General features: G+C 42.6%; 1 non-coding gene across 1 annotated transcript; it reads right to left on the reverse strand.

Annotated features, from left to right (window-relative positions):
• Positions 1–4,897: 4,897 nt before the first annotated feature.
• Positions 4,898–5,001, reverse strand: LOC121041115 (U6 spliceosomal RNA). Its single transcript, XR_005795566.1, has one exon. It is a non-coding gene; the product is annotated as a U6 spliceosomal RNA (small nuclear RNA).
• Between the last annotated feature and the right edge of the window lie 1,470 nt (positions 5,002–6,471).

Raw genomic sequence — 6,471 nt, forward strand, 5'->3', positions numbered from 1 at the left:
ATTGGGGGAGGGGGCTGGGCCGGCCGCCTCCGTGAAGGGGGCGGTCCGGGAGCGCGGCGCGCGCAGCGCCTGCCACTGGCCGCCACCCGGCGGGAGGAGAGGCCGTGCAGGCGCGCGCGTTCGGCGGGTGTCGCCCGCCAGTTCTCCCGGGGTGGGGCTCGGCTCAGCCCGCCGCGCTTCGTTTGGCGCGCGACCCTTGGGACTTCTTTAACCGTTGTGCTATTTCTGTATTTCATGTGTTTACAACTTTCGGCCGCGATGGAAACTGAAGGCACCAGGCGTATCTGAGTGCAGCTACCAAAAAAGAAACCAAAATTAACAGCTGTGCGATAGATGAAGCCCACACCGCCAGCCCCTGGAGTTATATACAAACGAGTTATTTCAAGACTTTTTTTTTAAGTACAATTAAAAATAGTACAACATAAAAAATAGCACAATATAGACTCGTACGTGATGCATACAAATGTTCTGGCTGGAGAAATAGAAGACTTGTGGCTACAGTGATGGGGGTATCAGGGAGATAAGGAACGGCGGTTACTTTTTACTTTATGCTTTTAGAATGTTATGGTTTGTTTATATAATATATACATTCTCATTAAAAAATAGATAAGACTCGGTACTGAAAGATTCACCTTGCCCCTTTTGGCATATAGGCGTGGCAATTTCAAAAATAAATAAGGACGTAAGAATTGAGTTTGTTCAACCCAAAAGGCACAGTCATTGCAAAGAACGAGCTTCTTTGGCCAGGAAGCAATTAGTTCCTTTTTTTAAAGGACTTTTTTTTTTTTAAGTTGTAACTTTACCTTCTCCCACTCCCTAGCCTACAAGAAAGGAATCTCTTAAACATACTGGTCTCTGAACTGATTTAATTGCCAACATTATTATCTTCAGGGATTTGGTTTGGCTTTTTAAGAAAAACCTCATCTTGGGGTGCCTGGGTGGCTCAGTCGGTTGAGCATCCAACTTTGGCTCAGGTCATGATCTCATGGTTCTTGGGTTTGAGCCCCATGACTGGCTCTGTGCTGACATCTCAGAGCCTGGAACCTGCTTCAGATTCCGTGTCTCCCTCTCTCTCTGACCCTCCCCTGCTGTCTCTCTCTCTCTCTCTCTCTCTCTCTCTCTCTCTCAAAAAATAAATAAACATTAAAAAAAATTAAGAAATTGGAGTTTCCTGAGGCACCTGGGTGGCACTTGATTTCGGCCCAGGTAATTCGGCTCTCAATTTCAGCTCAGGTAATGATCTTGTGGTTCATGAGATCGAGCCCCAAGACAGGCTCTGCACTGACAGCAGGGAGCTGGCTTGGGATTCCCTCTCTCTCTCTCTCTCTCTCTCTCTCTCTCTCTCTCTCTCTCAGGATTCCCTCTCTCTCTCTCTCTCTGCCCATTCCCTGTGGACACACACGTGTGCATGCTCTTTCACTCTCTCTCACTCCCTCTGTCTCAAAATAAATAAATAAACTTTAAAAAAAAAAGAAAGAAAGAAAGAAAGAAAGAAAGAAAGAAAGAAAGAAAGAAATTGGAGTTTCATTAAATGCCAAACGATGGGGCGCCTGGGTGGCGCAGTCGGTTAAGCGTCCGACTTCAGCCAGGTCACCATCTCGCAGTCCGTGAGTTCGAGCCCCGCGTGGGGCTCTGGGCTGATGGCTCAGAGCCTGGAGCCTGTTTCCGATTCTGTGTCTCCCTCTCTCTCTGCCCCTCCCCCGTTCATGCTCTGACTCTCTCTGTCCCAAAAATAAATAAACGTTGAAAAAAAAAATTTTTTTTTAAATGCCAAACGAGAATTTGGGCTATGGACAGTAAGCAAATTAGGAGAGATCAGAAGGAGGTAAGTAGGTGAATTGCTTTAAACTGTGGCTTTAGCACCACCACCTTGAGCCAATTCAAGCTCTGAATAGTCTGGCTAGCCGCCTCTAGATCAACTGTCCCCTTTCTCACTGGCTCTGTGTTTTGAAAAAATTCTCTTGGCAGAATTAGTAGAGCAGAGGAGCAAAGGGCAGAACTGACCGGATTAGTCTTTCTCTAATGAAATCAGAGAAGACCAGGAAGGAAGGAAAAAGTGATAGGATTTGAGGTGCTGGGGAGAGAGATGGATGAGGCAAGGATTCTATCTTTCAAGGAAACGGTATTAAAAACTTACCATGTGGAACAAGCACTACCCAAGGCCCCAGGTGGTCAACAACATAGTCATACTCCCTGCTGTCATACAATCTAACAGTCTGACTCTACATTTCCACCCAAAGAGAATGACAATATCACTGACACAAAGTCTAGAGGAAATGAAAAGTTGGCTGTTGTTGAGTTTTGGTTGATGCACCAGAGAACAAAGAGTTCGGCGGTAGAAAATGTGGAACTGAAGCTTGGGCTAGAGACAGAGCTTTTGAGATGACGATTGGCTCAACATGTAAGAACTGATGAGCTCCTCAAAGGAGAGAAGAGACAGACTGGGATAAGGCAGCCGGGGTAGAAACAGCAAAAAATGAGCGAAATGACCAGAAGTCTACCTAAAGCAGGCTATCTAATGGTGTTCCCCAAACTGGAAGAGTCAAGTAATGATACTGAATACTGCAGGAGTCAGAGAAGATGAGGAACAAGAAAACACATTGGATCTTCTCACTCTAACATCGTTGGCATCGTTTGTGACTTTACGATTAAGAAAGAAATGCAAACAGCTGCTGCTGTTTTCCTGCATTCCACCATCATCGTTTGTCACTCTGCCCTTGCACTTATACCAGACTTTTCTGGAAGCAAACATCTGCTTCGTTTTTAGTAGCATTGTTCTCGATACCCTTCTTTGTTCCAAGAGATGGAGACACCTTGAGCGTCGTGTTCTTTGGGACCTAAGGTCTGCAAACACATTTACAATAGACTTTTGTCCTGGTCCCAGGGCCACCTCAGACTTGCACTTATTAACGATAACTGATTAATCTTTAAAGAATGGGGGGAAATAAACAAGATTTATCTCAGAAACAGTGTTTAGAATGCTGAAAGTTTCACAATATTTATTTGACTGTAAAATTGTAGAAGTAGTTCAAATTCCACTTATCCTTCCAAACGTCTGGAGATGGATAATGTTATTTAAAAAGCAAAATCCCGGGGCGCCTGGGCGGCTCAGTCAGTTAAGCGACCGACTTCGGCTCAGGTCATGATCTCGCGGTCTGTGGGTTCGAGCCCCGCGTCGGGCTCTGTGCTGACAGCCTGGAGCCTGTTTCGGATTCTGTGTCTCCCTCTCTCTCTGCTTCTCCCCCGTTCATGCTCTGTCTCTCTCTGTCTCAAAAATAAATAAACATTAAAATAAATAAATAAATAAATAAATAAATAAATAAAAAGCAAAATCCCAGCAAACGGTGAATATAAACACAGGCGCTTTTTTAAATGTTTATTTGTTTATTTTGAGAGAGCTCTCAAATGAGGGAGAGGCAGAAAGAGGGGGGGAGGGAGAGAATCCCAAGCAGGCTCAGCGAGGAGTCTGACACAGAACTCCATCTCACAAACTGTGAAATCATGACCTGAATCAAAATCAAGAGTCAGGTGCTCAACCAGCTGAGCCACCCAGGTGCCCACAGACTTTTTGTTTCTATTTTTAAGAATTCATCGACTAACTTTCTGTTTATTTTGACAAGTTTAAAATATGCAGAAACATTCACACAATTAATATCTAATGTAACCATTGCCTAGAATTCACATTTGTCATTTCTGCTTCAGATATATTTTAAAATATGGGATACTAAAGAAAACATTGAAATATCCCTGTTCTTAATCCCATTCTCTTCCCTCTCCTGGGGCAATCGTAACTATCAGTTTGGTGTATATCCGTTAAGTCCATGTCTTTATATGTTGACTATAAATTTATGACACTGTAAACAGTAAATACAGTAGTCTACATACATACAAAAAGAACTGCTGGGCCATACGGTAGTAAGCCTTATATGGAATTTCAAAATCTAGCAAGGAAAGCTGTCCTTATCTTTTTCAGTATTGTCTGTTCTTGGATGTCACTTTTAGAATTCATTTGTCTAAATCATAAACCAGAATCCTATTGGAATTTTGATTCAAATTGCATTGGATTAATTGATTAATTTGACGTCTTTTCAGTCTGGATTCTTTCCAGATAAGAACATGACAGCTTTTTTCAGGTCTCCCTTTGCATTCTTTAATAATGTTTTATCATTCTCTCTATAAGACAATGATTGATTTTTGTATTTTGATCTTACAGCCATCAATACTGCTGCATTTTGTTTTATAAATACCGCTAGTTTTTCAGTAGATGCTCTTGAATATTTTTATGAAAACAGTAATGTCATCTGTAAAAATCATCAGTTTGTCTCTTCCTTTCTTACATCTTCTTTTCTTAGAACCTTTAGAGCAATTATTATTTTATGGAATAGTAGCAAAGATAGTGGACATCGTTGTCTTATTCCTGACGTTAGTAAAAATGCTTTTAGAGATGCCTAGGTGGCTCAGTCAGTTAAGTGTCTGACTCTTGATTTCAGCTCAGGTCACGCTCTCGCAGTTTGTGGGTTTGAGCCTCACATCAGGCTCTGTGCTGACAGCACGGAGGCTGCTTGGGATTCTGTCTCTCCCTCTCTTTCTCTGCCCCTCCTTCACTCGTGCACATGCATGTGCACTCTCAAAATAAACGTGAAAAAAATGCTTTTAAAATTGATGGATGATGTAAGTTTTAGGTAGAGCCCCTTTATTATATTATAAAAGTTTCCTTCTACTCATGTTTGAATTTTTTTTTTGAATATGAATGAGAGTTCAATTTTATCTAATGCTTCTTTATGTATCTGGAAATAATCATGTGGCTTTTCTCCTTAATCTGTTAATATGGTCAGAACTGTGGTGGCAGGTTTTCCTTCTTTCTTTCTCTCTTTTTCTCTTCCTCTCTTTCTTTCTTTTTAATATGGAACATTTCACAAATTTGCATGTTATCCTTGCTCAGGGGCCATAAGAATCTCTGTACCGTTCAAATTTTAGTGTTTGTGCTGCTGAAGTGAGCACTGTAGTGATAGATTTTCTAAGATTGAACCATCCTTTTTTACTCATATAGACTCTACTTAGTTATAATGGGTCTTTTGTTTTAAATGTTTTATTTGTTTTTGAGAGACAGAGACAGAGCACTAGCAGGGGAGGGGCAGAGAGAGAGGGAGACACAGAATCCAAAGCAGGCTCCAGGCTCAAATTCGTGAACCACTAGATCATGACTTGAGCTGAAATCAGATGCTTAACTGACTGAGCCACCCAGGTGCCCTGGGTCGTGGGGTTTTTTTGTTTGTTTGTTTGTTTTTGTTTTTGTTTTTTTGTTGTTGTTGTTTTTTTAAGACACTGATGAACTGAATTTGTAACAGGAATAGTGTAACTGGATGGTATGGAGCCTAACTGATATCTTATCCTGTCCTTAGAGATTACCAAATATCTCAGGGATTTAAGTGGAGATATTGTCCTGCTGAGAACAGTTACTCAGTTCTCCAGGCTAAGTTCAGATAAGGCCCAGTTCTTGACTTGAGATTCTGGTTCCCACAGGGCAATACAGGCTCAACCAGTTTGATGACTTTTAGCATTGAGACGGTTTGTTTTGTTTTGTTTTTAATGTTTATTTTTGAGAGAGAGGGAGAGAGAAATAGTGCATGTGTGTGCAGGGAGAGGCAAAGAGAGAAGGGGACAGAGGATCCAAAGCAGGCTCTGCACTGGCAGCAACGAGCCCATGAAGGGATCGAACTCACGAACCATGAGATCGTGACCTGAGTCAAAGTTGGACATTCAACTGACTGAACCACCCAAACACCCCAGCATTGAGAGTTTTAAAGGAGGACCAGGAGCAAAACAGGTTACCTTCTAGAGGAATGAAGAGTTTATACCCCCCTCTACCCACCCCTCAATCAAATCTGAGACTTGTGACCACATCTTGGCCGAACATTGCTGAGGCACTCAACTGGCAGAAGAGACATAGAGGTTGAATAGCATCCCCTGCTTTGGTGTGGAGGGGTTTCTGGAGTTTCTCACAGGTCAGTGGTCCCTAAAGAAGACGGCAGGGGTAGAAGGAGTTTTGCTGGTAGCTCCCAAGATGGCTACTGCTTTGGCAATAGAACGCTGGCAGCAGTAGATGCTATGGGATGTCCATTGGTGGAATGTGTTGAATTGGGCAAAACAAGGTGAGCTTTATTCAGCTTCCCCCTGCCCAACTTCCTGCCAGGCCTATGCCATAGGACCATTTGGAGAACTAGCTTTTGGATGCCTGCCAAATGGAGGGAACTGCTATCCAATTGGTATTACAGAGAAGCCAAGATAACCAACAGAGAGAGGGCAGAAATGCCTCCATTGTCTAGCTGGGATTTTTCATATAAAGAAAACAAGGATATGTGCAACTAATAAAAGTGCAACAAATTTCAAGGGCAATCATGTAAGGAAAGGTCATTCCCCCCACCCCTGTTTTCTCCCCTGAGTGCAAAGGAGTAATATAGCAGTTTTTTA

The sequence above is a fragment of the Herpailurus yagouaroundi genome, unplaced genomic scaffold (genome assembly GCF_014898765.1).
Source record: "Herpailurus yagouaroundi ecotype Mexico unplaced genomic scaffold, PumYag 182, whole genome shotgun sequence".
Classification (NCBI taxonomy): domain Eukaryota; kingdom Metazoa; phylum Chordata; class Mammalia; order Carnivora; family Felidae; genus Herpailurus; species Herpailurus yagouaroundi.